Source organism: Pongo abelii, chromosome 21 (assembly GCF_028885655.2).
Source record: "Pongo abelii isolate AG06213 chromosome 21, NHGRI_mPonAbe1-v2.0_pri, whole genome shotgun sequence".
Classification (NCBI taxonomy): domain Eukaryota; kingdom Metazoa; phylum Chordata; class Mammalia; order Primates; family Hominidae; genus Pongo; species Pongo abelii.
Genome location: NC_072006.2, coordinates 54,700,990 through 54,716,681, shown reverse-complemented (window position 1 = coordinate 54,716,681; position 15,692 = coordinate 54,700,990).

Below are 15,692 nucleotides of genomic sequence, written 5' to 3'. Positions count from 1 at the left end.
TCTTCCCAATGCCATGCTCAGTAAGTCACACTGGTAGCTCCAAATGGACCATGGTGGGACTATTTACACCACAGAAATGGATACATGTAAAAATCAGGGCTCCCCCTTGTTGAGAAGCCGTCATTAAACATTTAGCAGTAAACCAGATTTTTTTTCTTTTTTCTTTTCTTTCTTTTTTTTTTTTTTTTTTTTGAGATGGAGCCTCACTCTTGTGGCCCAGGCTGGACTGCAGTGGCACCATCTCAGCTCACTGCAACCTTCGCCTCTGGGTTCAAGTGATTCTCCTGCCTTAGTCTCCCGAGTAGCTGGGATTATAGGCACAAGCCACAACGCCTGGCTAATTATTTGTATTTTTAGTAGAGACAGGGTTTCGCCATGTTGGCCAGGCTGGTCTCGAACTCCTGACCTCGGCCTCCCAAAGTGCTGGGATTAGGCGTGAGCCACTGCGTCCAGCTGGTTTGTCTTTTGAAATATTTCCTCTGACTGTGTGGATTGAGTGGGAGCAAAGCTGGAAGCCAGGAGACCAGGGAGGAGGAGCTCACTGCCACGGTTCAGGTGGGCAAGGACAGTGGCAGCCTGCACCTCGGTGGTAGCTGTGAAAGTGGCAACAAGGGCACGGATTTGGGATGTATTTGGCAGTCAAGTCAGCAAGACTTGGGATGGATGGGATGTGTGGGGTGAGGGAAACAGGAACCAAGGGGCCACCAGGACCCAGTCTGAACAGGGCAGCACTCTTTCCTGAGCTGGGAAGACAGGTGGGCAGAGCTGGGGTTTTAGGAGGGGAAATAAATGGAGTATTCCGCTTTGTGAAATTAAGGCCCTGCGTGAAACCTACACGGAGGTGTCAGCTCACCAGCTGGGCATTGTAGTCTAGAGTACAACGTAGTTCTGAAAGCAATGTCCCTCTGTCGCAGTGGCAACCCCAAGTAGGGGGCTGGGGGGATTCTGGGAGGGCCTCACAGTGTAGGAGTCCTGAAGTACCAGAAGAAGTACGTGGTGAGAGAACCATAGAGGAAAGGCGGTCCAGGACGGGGACACAGCAGGGCCAAAGGCCTGGAAGCAGGGCAAAGCACATTCTTTTTGGAGGGGGTCCAGTGGTGGGAAAGAAGGCTACAAAGGCAGAGGATAGATCACAAAAGGCTGCTTCTTTCAGCCGAAGGAGGGTGCAATGTACCCTCAGGGCACTGTGTTGAATTGTAAGCAGGGGCAGGCCAGAAGGGCACTTTACCAAGGAAACACCACATTGACTTTGGGCCTTGAGGTGCCCCGGCATGCGAGCCTCTGCCCTCCCCTGCCTGCCAGGCCCCTAGCACCCACCCCAGCATACGCAGCATAGCAGCCTCCAAGTCAGCCCAGAGCCTTTGCCAACCCAGCCAGTTTCTTGCAGATTTCTTGCCGATGAACCAGGAAAACAAAATAACCCCAAGGGCAGGAAGAAGGGTCAAGGGAATATTCAGGGATGTTGGTGTCTGAATTTCCATCGACAGGAAGGCCCAGGAGGTTACCTTCTGGAACAGGGGGTGACTGAGGGGCACACGATACGGCATGGACTTAGGTGTTGACGGGGTCTTTGTAACCAGTCCTCGAGCGGGGCGTGAGGTGCAGCTCTGCAGCCTGGCCCTGTCCTCTCTTAGGGCGGGAGTTCAAAGGCCAGTTTTTCTGCCACGCATCTGCTGGGTGATATCGGGCAAATCATTCCTCTTTGTGAACTGTTTTCTTATCTGTAAAAGGGAATAATAATGGCACCTGTAAGTGCATCATTCACCTTCCCCCAGGAATTGTTGAGGGGTGAAGTGAGATTTTGAAAAATGTCAATAATTTAGCCCACTGCCTCACACCTCCTAAACTCCCAATAAATGTCAGCTGTCAATCATTATTTGCAAAGTTATTATTCATTATTGAGTACTTACTGTATGCCAGGCTTTGAGCTGTGGGGGCTATCTAATTCAAGCTTCATTCCCTCCCCATGTGTAAGGATTGTTATTATTTCACAGGCAGGGAAATGGAGCTTCCAGGAGTTGGCCTGGCTTGCACATGGTAAATTTGCTAGTACGGGACACAGCGGGGGTTTGAACCCAAGTCTAAGCTCAAAACCTGTTGTCATACTCATTCTGTGTTCTGCCTGCCTACGAATTAATCGGGCTCCAGAATTTTGGGAAATAGTAGTGGTCTGTATGACATCCCCCAAATCTATCCACACCCGTGGGGACCCTTGCTCTTCCTGGAGCCAGCCAGCTCAGGCTACACCCTTGACATGGGGTGTAGCAGATGGTTGCTGTTCCAAGGCAGCCAAGGGCCTGGAGAAGCAGAACCACCCTGGGCCAGCCTGGGGCCTTCCTCTTGAATCAGGAGTCCAGCTGGGCACCCGTGTCCCATCAATAAACGTGCCCAAAAATAGCTTGCTGGGCCCCACCAGGGCAGGAGGACCAGGACGTCCTGTTCCCGCAGGCTCTGGCCAGAGACTGACCGTGTACTTAGCCTTCCCGGTCAGAGGCTGCTGGAAGGGAGGGCAGAGCTCACCCTGCCCAGGGCCTTGTGGGAGTGAGCTGTGCCCCTGGGCACCGACAACCCCGACCTCAGACGTTGTGGAGCTTCTGAAATGTGCTGCTGGAAAGGCAGATGACTGTATGTGGAGCTGGGCCAACATCTTAGTAGACAGGCTCCCGGGGAGAGAAGGAGCACAGGTTCTGGAGTCTAACAGGTGGGGGTTTGAATCCCAGCTGGGACATTTCATAGCTGTGTGACTTTAGGCAAGTCCTTCTCTCTGAGCCTTGGTTTTTCTCACCTGAAAAATGGGGGGGAAACCTTTCATAAGGTTATTATTGTGATTCAGGGAGTTTATGTGTACAGAGAATAGTTTGTAGACTTTGCCGGTTTCTTTATGATCGTCTCCACTCCCCACCCCCGAGATGTTAAGCCCAGCAGCGAGTGCAAGGACCTTTGTCTGTTATTTCCGAGGATCTCCAATGCACACAGGATGTGTTCAGGCTACTTGCTGAATGTATAAATAAATGAAAGTATCAGGCACATAGCAAGTGCTCAAAAACTCTCAGCAATTCGTATTGTTAATGTGCTTGAAAAAGAGGAACTTGGGCATTGAGTGTGACTGACAAATGGTATTGGTGAAGATGAGGAAGGAGCTCAAGGGAGCGGGGGAAGGACACGTGTCATACACAAAAGGACAGGAGGGACACAGAGAACAAACACTGGGCAGAGGGCTAAGCTACCTGAAGCTGAGAACCCCAGGGAGTGTAGACGCCGGTCTGGATCCCGGGTCTGGGATGGCGGACATGAAACTTCTTGGGAAGACATCCCTCCCCACAGGTAGGGGGTCCTCACTGGTCTCACACGGGTCGTCCCTATGAACTTGTGGGAGCTCCACGGCTTCTGCATCTGAGGAGCTGATTGGAAGGGGAGGTGGCGTGCAGGCTGACAACTCGATGCTTCATATTCATAATAATCACAGCAACAAGACCGACTCGCACCGATGCAGCCCTTCCTGATGCCAGGCGCTGACCTTCACACGTATTGATGCATTGCATCCTCAGAACCACCCCAGGAGGTACCCTGCTATCCTTATTCCCGTTTTACAGATGCGGACACTGAGGCTCAGAAAAGTGGTGAAGGTTGCCCAAGGTCACACAGTAAGTGGCCGAGCCCATGCCAACCTCTTGACGTTTCCACTCTCTCCAGCACTCCAGCCACCTGTGACCACATCCACCTCTCCAAGCACACGGGCTTCCTCTCACCGGGGCATTCCTGGGCGGATCCTCTTTGCAGCACTCAGCCCAGCTGCTCAAGGATGCCAGCGTCAGCTTCCTTGGGCTTCTCCTCAGATGGCCCTGCCTCAGGGAGCTTCCCCCAACCTCCCCCTGCCCCTAGGCCCCTGCTGTCCCTCACTGGGCTGTGACAGCCTAGGCACTCATCTGTTTCCACAATCTTTTATTGTTGGTGTTGTTGTTTTGAGGCAGAGTCTTGCTCTGTCACCCAGGCTGGAGTGCAATGGCGCGATCTCAACTCACTGCAACCTCCGCCTCCCAGGTGCAAGTGATTCCTGAGTAGCTGGGATTACAGGCGCCCACCGCCACGCCCGGCTAATTTTTGTATTTTTAGTAGAGATGGGGTTTCACCATGTTGGCCAGGCCGATCTCGAACTCCTGACCTCAGGTGATCTGCCTGCCTCGGCCTCCCACAGTGCTGGGATTACAGGCGTGAGCCACCACACCCGGCCTGTCTCCACCATCTTAAGCACAGTGGAGGGGTCTGCATTTTTTCTGGAAACCAGATGTCCAGCAGAGAGTGGGCACTGCTGGAAACTGTTTTGCAAAATAAACACACTCGTGGGTACAAACCGTGTAGAAGGAGGAGCCACGACCCCCAGATCTCTCGGGTCCAGGATTGTACCCAGGACAGGCAGTGTGTGGAGGGGAGGCCGTGATCACTGAGTCTCTGGCCACTCCCTGGGGCCCTGAGTGTTATTCCCTGGTCTGCTCACATATGGAGGCAGCACGGCCCCATGGTTAGCATCCAGGCCCCAAGAACCAACCACGTGGGTTCAAATCCCAGTTAGCTACCAGCCTGCCAGGGGATCCTGGGCAAGTGACTTAATCTTCTGGGCCTCAGTTTACCTATCAGAAAAATAGGGCAAGTGATAGGATTGTTGTGAGCATTAAATGAATTTTTGAAGTTATTATTTATTTATTTTAGAAACAGAGTCTCACTCTGTCACCCCAGTTGGAGTGCAGTGGCTCGATCATAGCTCACTGCAGCCTCCCAACTCCTGAGCTCAAGTGATCTGCCTGTCTTGGCCCCCCGAATAGCTGGGACTACAGGTGCACACCACCATGCCTGGCTAATTCTTAATTTTTTTGGAGAGATGAGGTCTCACTCTGTTGCCCAGTCAGGTCTCAAACTCCTAGCCTTAGGCAATCTTTCTACCTCAGCCTCCCAAGGTGTTGGAATTACAGGCGTGAGCCACTGCATCTGGCCTAAATAATTTTTTTGTGTGTGTTTTTTTGAGAGTGGGTCTCACTCACTCTGTCCCCCAGGCTGGAGTGCAGGGGTGAGATCTCAGCTCACTGCAGCCTCAACCTCCAGGGCTCAAGCAATCCTTTCCATCTCCGCCTCCTGAATAGCTGGGATTATAGGTACATGCCACCACACGTGGCAAATTTTTTATTTTTTGTAGGGATGGGGGTCTTGCTATGTTGCCCAGGCTGGTCTTGAACTCCTGGCCTCAAGCGATTCTCCCATCTTGCCTCCTAAAGCACTGGGATGAGCGTGAGCCACTGCACCTGGCCTAAATGAATTTAATGCATAGTTAATGTCTGGCTCTTGCCAAGTGCTTCATCAGTGCTAGTGGATATTATTGTTTGAATCATTACTATTATTATTATTAGGCAAGGCAGATTGTGTAGGATCCTAAGTAGGAAGTCTCATCTTTATCTTGGGCACCAGTGGGCAGATTCAAAAGCCTACTCTGAGTTGGTTTCAGTGACGGTGAGAGAAGTGAGAGGAAGTAAGAGGGCGATGCTGACCGTGGTGGCATCTAGCGCGTGAGCTGTCAGAGCTCTGCCCTACACACCTTACCTGTGCCATTGACTTCACCCCCACACACAGCCCCCACCTAACAGAAGTCTCTGCTCACCCCCTTTTCAGACGGGAAAACCCAGGCTCAGTACTATGTCACCTGTCCCGGGGCATATAGCCAGGGAGTACCCAAGCCTGGGTTCAAACCCTGGGATATTTCCTATTGCTGCTGTAACAGATTACACCAAACTGAAAATGACACACTTTCATGACCTTACTGTTCTGAAAGTCAGAAAGCCAAAGCGGGTCTTGCGAGGGGGAAATCAAGGTGCAGGGCAGTATGGAGTTCCTTCTGGAGGCTTCAGGGGGGAATCCATGCCTTGTCTTGAGGCCAATGGCACTCACTGGCTTGCAGCGCTCCCACCTCTGCTCCCACTGGAGTTGGAGTGGGCCCTCTGGGCCTGACCCTCCCGCCTCCCTCTCATAAGGCCCCTGGTGACTGCCTTGGGCCTACTGGATAAGCCAGGCTCATCTTCCCATCTCAAGACCCTGAATTGAATCACACCTACAAAGTCCCTTTGCCTTGTAAGGTCACATGTTCACAGGCTCTGGGGATTAGAAGGTGGGCACCTTTGGGGGGTCATTATTCTGTCTACTGGACACCTAGAGTCTGGCTCCAATCCTGCCTTTTTGGCTTTCCCTGGGACTGCCCGGGCTAAGGGTGAACGGAGGAGGCGCCGCATGGTGGAGGGACAGTGGGTGGCCTGGTCTCCGGGCAGGCCTGGGCCTTTCTGTAAGGAGGCTGCAAGCCTGGGAAAGTAGGCCCAGGGTTGAGTGAGGACCACCAGGTCAGAGCGAGGGGACTGAAGAGGCCTAGGATGAAGCTCCTGCTCACCAGGGCCAGAAAAAAGCAGGCCTGGTGGCCAGAGAGGCCGACTTTCCGAAAGAAGCTGGAAATTCCGGGTTTTATATGAAATCGCCAATTTTTAAATGTTGGCAAATGATTCAAAATGATGAAGGAAACCCATGCAGTGCAGGTTATACAAAACCACACAGCGCAGGTCATACGGAACTCATCTGAAGCCAGACGAGGCCTGCAGGCGGCAAGCTGGTGGCCTTCAGCCTACCAGGGAGAGAGGGGAAGGGCAGTCCCTGCCGAGGGCAGTGAGCGTCTGGAACATTCGTGGAAGGGTCACCTGAGGAGCTCCTTGTGCCTGCTCGGCCGGGCGGGGGAAGCCTGGGCAGGGTGTGTTCAGGTGGGGGACAGCAGGCTTCCCCGAGGGGAAGGCCCAGAGCAAGTAGGGGTGCAGACCAGGCTCAGCTCAGCCCCAGTTCCAGCTCTGCCTTCAGGCAGCAGGGGGCTGTGAGGCCTTGGGCAAGTTACCTGACCTCTCTGGGCCTCACTTTGCTCTCAGTGGAGGTTGACTCCACAGAGTATCCAGGTTCATGCATTCATTGAACAAATACTTGCTCTATGCCAGGCCCTGGGGACTCGGGAATGTGCGAAGCAGAGCAGGGCCCTGCCTCCAGGGTAGGTGGACGGGGCGTGGATGTGGAATTGAGCCTGGACTTCCTAAGAAAGGAGTCAAGAGTAGTCAGTTCTTTCCCTGCTGACAACCGCTTCCACAGCCTCATCCTGGAAGTAGCTGTGGTTTGTGACTTTTGTTCATTCATTGAGCACCAGCAGAATGCCATGTGTTCTATCCTCAAAACCTGTAGGGTTGGTGTTATTATGGCCTCATTTTACAGGTGGAGAAACTGAGGCCAGGCACACAGGTCACACAGCCAGGAGGAGGCAGGGGTGGGAGGGACCCCTCACCTCTGCCTCTTCTCCCAGGCCCTCTGCCTTAGCTCTGAGCTATTTAGAAGAGGCCTTGGGGAAGCTCTTAAAGCCATCAGCTAGGGCCTACCTGGCGGGAATGTGGAGCGAATGTCTTCTGTGTATGCTAAACTTTGTCCTGAATTTACCTCCTGTCAACTTCAAGCAGACCCGGTGCCTGACCTTGGCCACTGCATGGCCCTTGGTGCCTTTAGAGATTTCAAACTGATCCTCTTTCATCTTTCCGGACATGAGGCCTGAGCGTTTTTTGTTTTTTGTTTTTTTTTTTTTGTCTCTCCTCCTGAGGCCACCCTGGGACTCCCTAAGCCATTTTATAATCATAGTGCCCAATCGCAAGCACCTGCTATGTATGCGCCAGGCACCCGATGGGCACAACCTCAGTTAACCTTTAACAATCCCATGGGCCCAGTGCTAGGGCTGCCACAGTGCCACATGGCTTCTCTCCACCAACCACTGGGGGCTGGGAGGGGTGGTTCTGCTCTGCGCCGAGAACTTCACCGGCCTTCTGCTTAATTCATTGCCAGGATAAATCCCTGAGCATTTTGTTTTCCCACAAGTCCCCAGTGTGGGGGCTTCTTCCTGGGATGGGGGACTGGGTTTCTAATGTATTCGGAAGCCGCTTTCCAAGACCCTTTTCTCGTCTCCAAAGCCATCCGATTGTTTTGTGTGGGGTTCCACAGTGGGGAAGTTCTCTCCATCTTTTCTCCCGTGGTTGGGAAGGCGAGAAGGGCATTAACGGTGCACGCTGACAGTGGGGTGCAGGGGAGGGCTTTGGCGTCCTGGATTCCAAATGCCAAGGGAAGGCCTGGTCAGGAGGGTGGAGTTGCCCAATTAGAACTTGGCTGGTTCTTATCAGCTCTGGAGCTCTGTGCCGGGCAGGCCAGGCGCTGGAATCAAAGGAGGCCAGGGCTGTTTATTTACTTTCTCCCCTCCTTCTTGGCAAAAGGAGATCAAAGGTAAAAGCAAATGCTCCGCTCTGCACCCCTCCTCCCTTCGTTTCTTCCTTTTTCTTTCCTCCCTTAGAAGCCTGAGAACTAAAAGCCGTAGATGTGAAAGGAGGGTTTTTGTCGTCACCACTGTTTCCCTGGCACCGACACTGCACTGGGCCCCGGGCTAAGAATTTTGCAGAATGGCACAAATCTCTGCAACTAACATGATGTGTGACAGCTCTTATTATCCCCATGTGGCAGAGGAGGAAACTGAGGCACTGAGAGGGGAAGTCACTCTTCACAGGTTGCTCAAGCCTCTCTAGCTTCTAGCTCCATGCTCTTTTTCTTTCTTTCTTTCTTTTTTCTTTTTTAGAGGCAGGGTCTCGCTCTGTCACCCAGGCTGTTCTTGAACTCCTGGCCTCAGGCATTCCTCCCACCTTAGCCTTCCAAAGCGTTGGAATTACAGGCATGAGCCACCGTGTCCGGCCCAGGTGGACCAACTTAATCATGCTCTTAATCATGCCTCAAGCCACATCCCTCCTCTACACATTTCCACTAAGAAAAATGAAAATAGTACAAAGGTGGCTAACAGCAGAAATCCAACTTCAAAGGTTCCCTGAGTCCTTCTGTTGTGTAGTGAGTTCAGAGGCTACGAATGCCCAAGCAAGACACACAGATGATTGAAGGCAGTCAGATGGAATGCAGTAGGGAGTGGTGGAGACTGTGGTGAAGTGGAGAGTCCTCGAGATGCAACTCAGCATCAATGATTCATTGCTGCCTTGCAAAAATAAGGGCCCAGTGTGGTCGGGACTTTTGGACAAGCCAGGTATCTTATGTGAACTCCCTGGATTTGTAGTAGAAGATGGGAGTCCATTTTTGTTTTTTGCTGATAGTGGGCTCTGCTGGGGTCTGGCTTAAATATTCCATTTCCCCAGTGAGTTGAAATATTATCTTTGTCCTGATCCTTCCCATTGTTCTTTTATTTTGTACTTTTTTCTTTGTGAACTCAAAGATTGTTTTATCCAACTAAAAAAACTTTAGTGGGTCACTACTTTAAATTGCATTAAGTTTATGTATGTTGGCAGAATTGTCATCTTAAGGATGTGAAATCTTCCCATCCAATTATTCTCATCTTATTTGGTGCCCTTTGGGAGGATTTTTAAAGTTTTCTTCCAAAATATCTTGATTTTTAAAATAATGTCAAAATTCCAAGCTGTTTGAACGGCATGGGCCAAGCAACATCTCCTGGGGGCTGTGTTTGGTCCAGGGGATCCCTGTTGCCCCCTGAGATTCAGGGCAGCCTCACCCCACGGGGGAGACTGAACACGCTGTCATTCAAAGATAACCCTGTCCCAGGCAGGGAGATCTCCAGAGCCAGAGAACTGGGGGCAGGCTGGGCTGGGAAACTCTGGGATGTTCGCTGCTTGACCCACTCTGTGGGAAGCCAGGGTGCCCACTTCCTTCACACTCAGCCAGATAAGCCTGCCGAGGCCGTGCCTTCCTGCTGAGGCTCCTGCCAGCTCATTTTTGACCGGCACTTAAAACAACAATTAAAAATAACCCATATGGTGTGCTTTGCTTTTTAAAAAGCAAAGCAATTTTTTTTACTGTTTATCTTTATTTTTGAGACAAGGTCTAGCTGTCACCAAGGCTGGAGTGCAGTGGCATGATTACCGCTCACTGCAGCCTCGACCTCCTGGGTTCAAGCAATCCTCCCACTTCAGCCTCCGGAGTAGCTGGAACTACAGGCAGGTACCACCATGCCCTGCTAATACTTTAATTTTTTTTTTATAGAGCTAGGGTCTCACTATGTTGCCCAGATGGGTGTTGAACTCCTAGACGCAAGCGATCCTCCCACCTCATCCACCCAAAGTGCTGGGATTACAGGTGTGAGCCACCTTGCCCGGTGTGCAAAGTACATTTTTTAAAAATAAGAAAACACCTTCCATTGGTCCAGGAATATGTATTGAGATCCACTAGTGCCAGGCACTGGGCAAGGCTCTGGGGACGGGGTGAAGTTCCTGCTTTCCTGGGTCTGAAGCTCTAGCGGGGAACACAGGCGGTAAGCCCAGAAACAGATGAAAAAATACAGCACATTCCAGTGACGGTCAGGGCAGAAAGAGATAAAATAAGGTGAGTGGAATAAGAGGGACCGGAGGGCCACCTGAGGCAAGAGCTTGGGGACGACCTCTCAGCAGAGGTGACATTTTGCCGAGACGGGAATGATGAGAAAGAGACAGCGGTGGTACTCCTGTCTCAGTGTTCACTCTGATACTCAGGAAACCACTGTGGCTTTTGGGCATTTAACCGGCCAAACTTTTTTGCCTAATTATATTTTTATATTTTGCTATTTATTTATTTAATTTATATATTACATGTTTGCATTTTCTAAAAACCGAAAGTGGCCATGCAGTGTTTTATAACTGCCTATTTTTCCTACTTGAAGCCTCAGTTTCCCCATGTGTCAACTGGAGATGTTCTCAGTAGCCACCCCACGTGAAGGCAAAACACAGGCTGATGTGAGGATTTACTAAGGAAATGACCTACGGAACACAATTGATCCAAAGATGAGCAATTATTGGCATATTTTTATTATCATTTTATTATTATTTTTATGAGTCCCAAGAGGTGGAGATTGGCATTTCCATTTTGCAGGTGAGATTTTTCAGCCTCAGAGAGTCACACGTCAAAGGCTGAGATGCGAGCAGTTGGACAGAGGGTAGCACGGCATTCCTCTGACCCCCCAGCCTGAATACAGTGAAACCTCAGGCAGATAGAGCCCCTTTTTCTTGGGAGAGGAAGTCGAGGCTGAAACCAGCGGCTTCTTTTTGGTCGTTTTTTTCCCTTTCTGCGATGTTTGTTTTTGTGAACATCGTACTTATCTGATGTCACAGGTTTTGGGAACCTAAACCACAGACATAAATACATTGTGTTGTGCTTTGAAGGATTGTGCAGCAAGATAAGTGAGCTTGGTGATGGGGGGATACAGCGTGCGTGCATGGATGCAGGGCTTTTTTTTTTTTTTTTTTTTTTTTTTTGGCAGAACTAAGAACGTCAATGTTTGTTCTCGGGTTCAAAGAAGTCAGCGTCTTTGGCGGGAGCTGGGCCACCATCGCCCGGACCACGCTGGGGTGCTAAGTGCTCACATCCTCCCCAGCACTGTCCTCAACAGCCAGAAGGCAGGCACAGGGGAAAACCCACCAGCAACACCAGCACCACAGCGTCCACACCCGCCGAGGATGCTGCACAAAAGGTCCATGGACCAGGGTGCCTGGGGGCAGGGCGTGCCGGGCACCGTCCATCTTCTGGCAGGTTCTGGTTAACCCGAAAACCCTGTTTGGTTTTCCTGTGTCTTTTGAGAATGTCACTCAAACCCCTGAATCCTCTCTGTGATCTAAGTGTCATGAGGCCTGCAAAACCTCGCTTCCTGCAGCAGACTTCTCCGCTTCCTGGCCCCCGTGAAGACTGTTATCCACATGTAGCCAGAGGGATTCTGTAAAAATCAAAGTCAGGGCAGGGCTCTCCTCTGCTCAAAACCCTCCCATGGCTCCCTACTTCACTCAGGGAGGAAGCCACGGCCATACTGTAGCCTCTTCCACCTCTCACACTCTGCACAGGCGGCCACCAAGCCCCTTTCTACCCCAGTGCCTTTGCACTTGCCACCCCCTTACTTCATTGCAATCCCTTCTTAGCAGAGAGGCTGACCCTGAATTCCCTTCTGAAATAGTGACCCTTCGTAAATAATTCTCCTCTTGCCTTGCCCTATTTGTCTTCATATCTCTTCGTCACTAACTGACATGTTAGATATTTATTATTTTCTCTCTTGCCATTGGGCCTAAGTTCCCGGGGCCTCTCATGTTTCTCCAGCGCCCAGAGGCTGACTGGCATATGGAGTGAGCGCAATCATTTCCTTTTGTGTGTGAATAAGTGAAAGAATCTTGGACCTGACCGCTTCAGACCAAGGGGTTTAGCCCAGGTCTCTGGCACAATGAGGATTCTGAAGGATTTTTCACTGGGGATTGACAGAACCGATTGGTTTGCGAGAGATCACTGCAGCTTCTGAAAGAAGCCACCTGTCCCACGAGGGGATGCGCCATATGGAATACAGACAACTTGATATCAGTGCCCCCCTCCTCGGGGGTGGGGGGCGGGTATTTCGGGAATTAAATCAGAAAATATTGGGATGAGGCTTAGACCCGTCCTTGGTGCACAGGAAGTACTCAGCCAGTGGTCATGATCAGCATCAGCTGTAGCACGAACGGACCATGGAGACAGGTGGGCTTGCTGCCATCCAAGTTCCCAGATTGGGCGGGCAGCTGCATGGAGGGGGTTGTGTGCCGTGGGAATAAAGGAGGAGGGAGTTTGAGGTGGGGCTGAGGCTGAGGGTGCTGAGGTCAAAGCAGGAGAAAGATCTGGGAGTTCTGTGAGATGTTCAGGTGGCCTGCCCGGTTGGCAACTGGACTCAGGAGGGAGCCCACTAATGGATTTGGGAGTCATTAGTGCCAACACGGTGACTGAAAACTAGAGAATGGTTGGGACGGCCCAGAGACCACACACAGAGACAGAAGAGAAGAGCTGGCATGGAACGCTTAGGGCCTCGCAGTGTTTGAAGGGAGAGAGAAGAGGAACCCATACATGAGACCAAAACAAAGACAGAGAGATTGGAGGAACATCAGCAAACAGCGATGATAAGGAAGATAGTCGCCCATGTGACTTTGTGGTTCCTCCCACAAAAGGGATGGAGTGTATTTGCCCAGCCTTGACTTCAGTTCGGCCTTGGGACTTGCTTTTGCGAATAGCATGAGATGAAAGTGACAGTGTGTCATTTTGAGACCAAGCTTTAAGATCTCTTGCATGTGGCTGGGTATGGTGGCTCATGCCTGTAATCCCAGCACTTTGGGAGGCTGAGGCAGCGGGTCACAAGGTCAGGAGTTTGATACCAGCCTGGTCAACACAGTGAAACCTCAGCTCTACTAAAAATACAAAACAATTGGGCGGGTTGCGGTGGCTCACATCTGTAATCCCAGCACTTTGGGAGGCTGAGGCAGGCAGATAACGAGGTCAGGAGTTCGAGACCAGCCTGGCCAACATGCAGAAACCCCGTCTCTACTAAAAATACAAAAAATTAGCTGGGTGTGGTGATGCACACCTGTAATCCCAGCTACTCAGGAGGCTGAGGCAGGAGAATCGCTTGAACCCAGGAGGCAGAGGCTGCAGTGAGCGGAGATCCGCGCCATTGCACTCCAGCCTGGGTGACAGAGCAAGACTCCATCTCAAAAAAAAAAAAAAAAGAAGGAAGGAAGGAAGGAAAGAAAGAAAGAAAGAGAGAAAGAAAGAAAGACAAAACAATTAGCTGAGCATGATGGCACGCACCTGTAATCCCAGCTACTCGGGAGGCTGAGGCAGGAGAATCGCTTGAACCCAGGAGGCAGAGGCTGCAGTGAGTGGAGATCCGCGCCATTGCACTCCAGCCTGGGTGACAGAGCAAGATTCCATCTCAAAAAAAAGAAAGAAAGAAAGACAAAACAATTAGCTGAGCATGATGGCACGCACCTGTAATCCCAGCTACTCGGGAGGCTGAGGCAGGAGAATCACTTGAACCCAGGAGGTGGAGGTTGCAGTGAGTTGAGATCACGCCACTGCACTCCAGCCTGGGTGACAGAGTGAGACTGCATCTCAAAAAAAGAAAAAAAGAAAAAAAAGATCTCTTGCATGTTTCCACGTGGCTGTTGTGCCTGTGCCCCCACTATCAACAGCCATGCCCAGAATGGCCCATTGGTCCCAGGAGAAGGATGAGGGACCCGTGAAGCAGAGCAGAGCCAGCCCAGCCACGACAGCAGACCTCCAGCTGAACAGGAAATATACTAATGGGTCCAGCCAAGGTCCACCGACCTGCAGCCAACTCCCTATTCAAGAGAATAAAAGGTCGGGGGTGGTTTCTCAGGCAGCATTCTTGTAGGCATAGGTGACTGATCCATGCTGTGAGATGGAAATGAAATCGCAGTGAGCTGAACTGAAAAGAAGATGGAACAGAAGAAGTTGCGGTGAATAGAGGTGGAACAGACATTGTCAACTGCCCAACCACAGCTCTTTTCAACTCTCCTCCCTGGTGGGAGAACCCTCTTTTTTTTGAGGGGACATCAGCACATGCCTTCAAGGAAGGGACCCCCTCCTGAAACTGAGGGGATAAAACAAGTCTCAGGAGGGAAGCCCACAGGCTGAGGATGGTAGAATGGAAAAAGAAAGAGAACACAGGTTTTGGAAGATGTCTTTCAGCCATTGTATCAACAATTCTTGAACTACCGGGGCAGACACTGCTCAGTGCCTGCCCAATGCCCTCGCTCCTTTTCTTCCTTGTTGACAGAACCCTGATTTTATTGGGATGGCAATAAGCCTGCAAAACGCACTCACTCCCCTAGACTGCCTTGCAGCCAGGAATGGCCACATGATCCAGTATGACCAATGATATGGAAGCCAAATTTTCCCAGTGGGGCCCCCAGAAGAGCTTTCTGAAAAGAGACAAACATGGTGGACACACTGCTCAGCACTTGTCCCCTCTTCCGGCCTGTAATGCGGACACGAGCTGAGGGTGGAATGGTCATGCTGCAATTATGACCAGCCACGAGGACGGAAGCCACATGTTTGAGATGGCTGAGCAAAAACTGGGAAAGTGACCAGGTGTGGCGGCTCATGCCTGTAATCCCAGCACTTTGGGAGGCTGAGACGGGCAGATCACTTGAGGTCAGGAGTTCAAGGCCAGCCTCGCCAACATGGCAAAACCATGTCTCTACCAAAAATACAAAAATTAGCCAGACGTGGTGGCGGGCGCCTGTACTCTCAGCTACTCGGGAGGCTGAGGCAGGAGAATTCTTTGAGCGCAGGAGGCAGAGGTTGCAGTGAGCCAAGATCACACCATTGCCCTCCAGCCTGGGCGACAGAGTGAGACTCTGTCTCAAAACAACAACAACAACAAAACTGGGAAAGAACCTGAACCCCTGGTAGCACCCCTGAGTCACTCCATCAGCTCTGGATGCCTCTGGATTTCTTGTAGCAGGGGACAATATAAATAAACCCTGCCAGGGGTCAGGGTCTGTGTTCCTCGAAGCTGAATGCATGCCTGTCGGAGCCGCCATGCCATCAGTGGGTTTTCTGCATGTACAGGAAGACACACTTCCTTAATGATAAAGTCGTTTGAGTTGAGTTTCCCTGCCACTTGCAATTGAATGTGTCCCAGGGAATACCTGGGTTTTGTAGTGAGCTGACTTCTAACAAACTGAGATATGCCTGATTCTAGACTTGAGTGAAATGGGGAAAAGGGAACACTTTTGCCATTCCTGGAACACCCGATGGTGAGACAGAGGTCACATGATTTCCTGTGCACGTTTCTGCCAAGA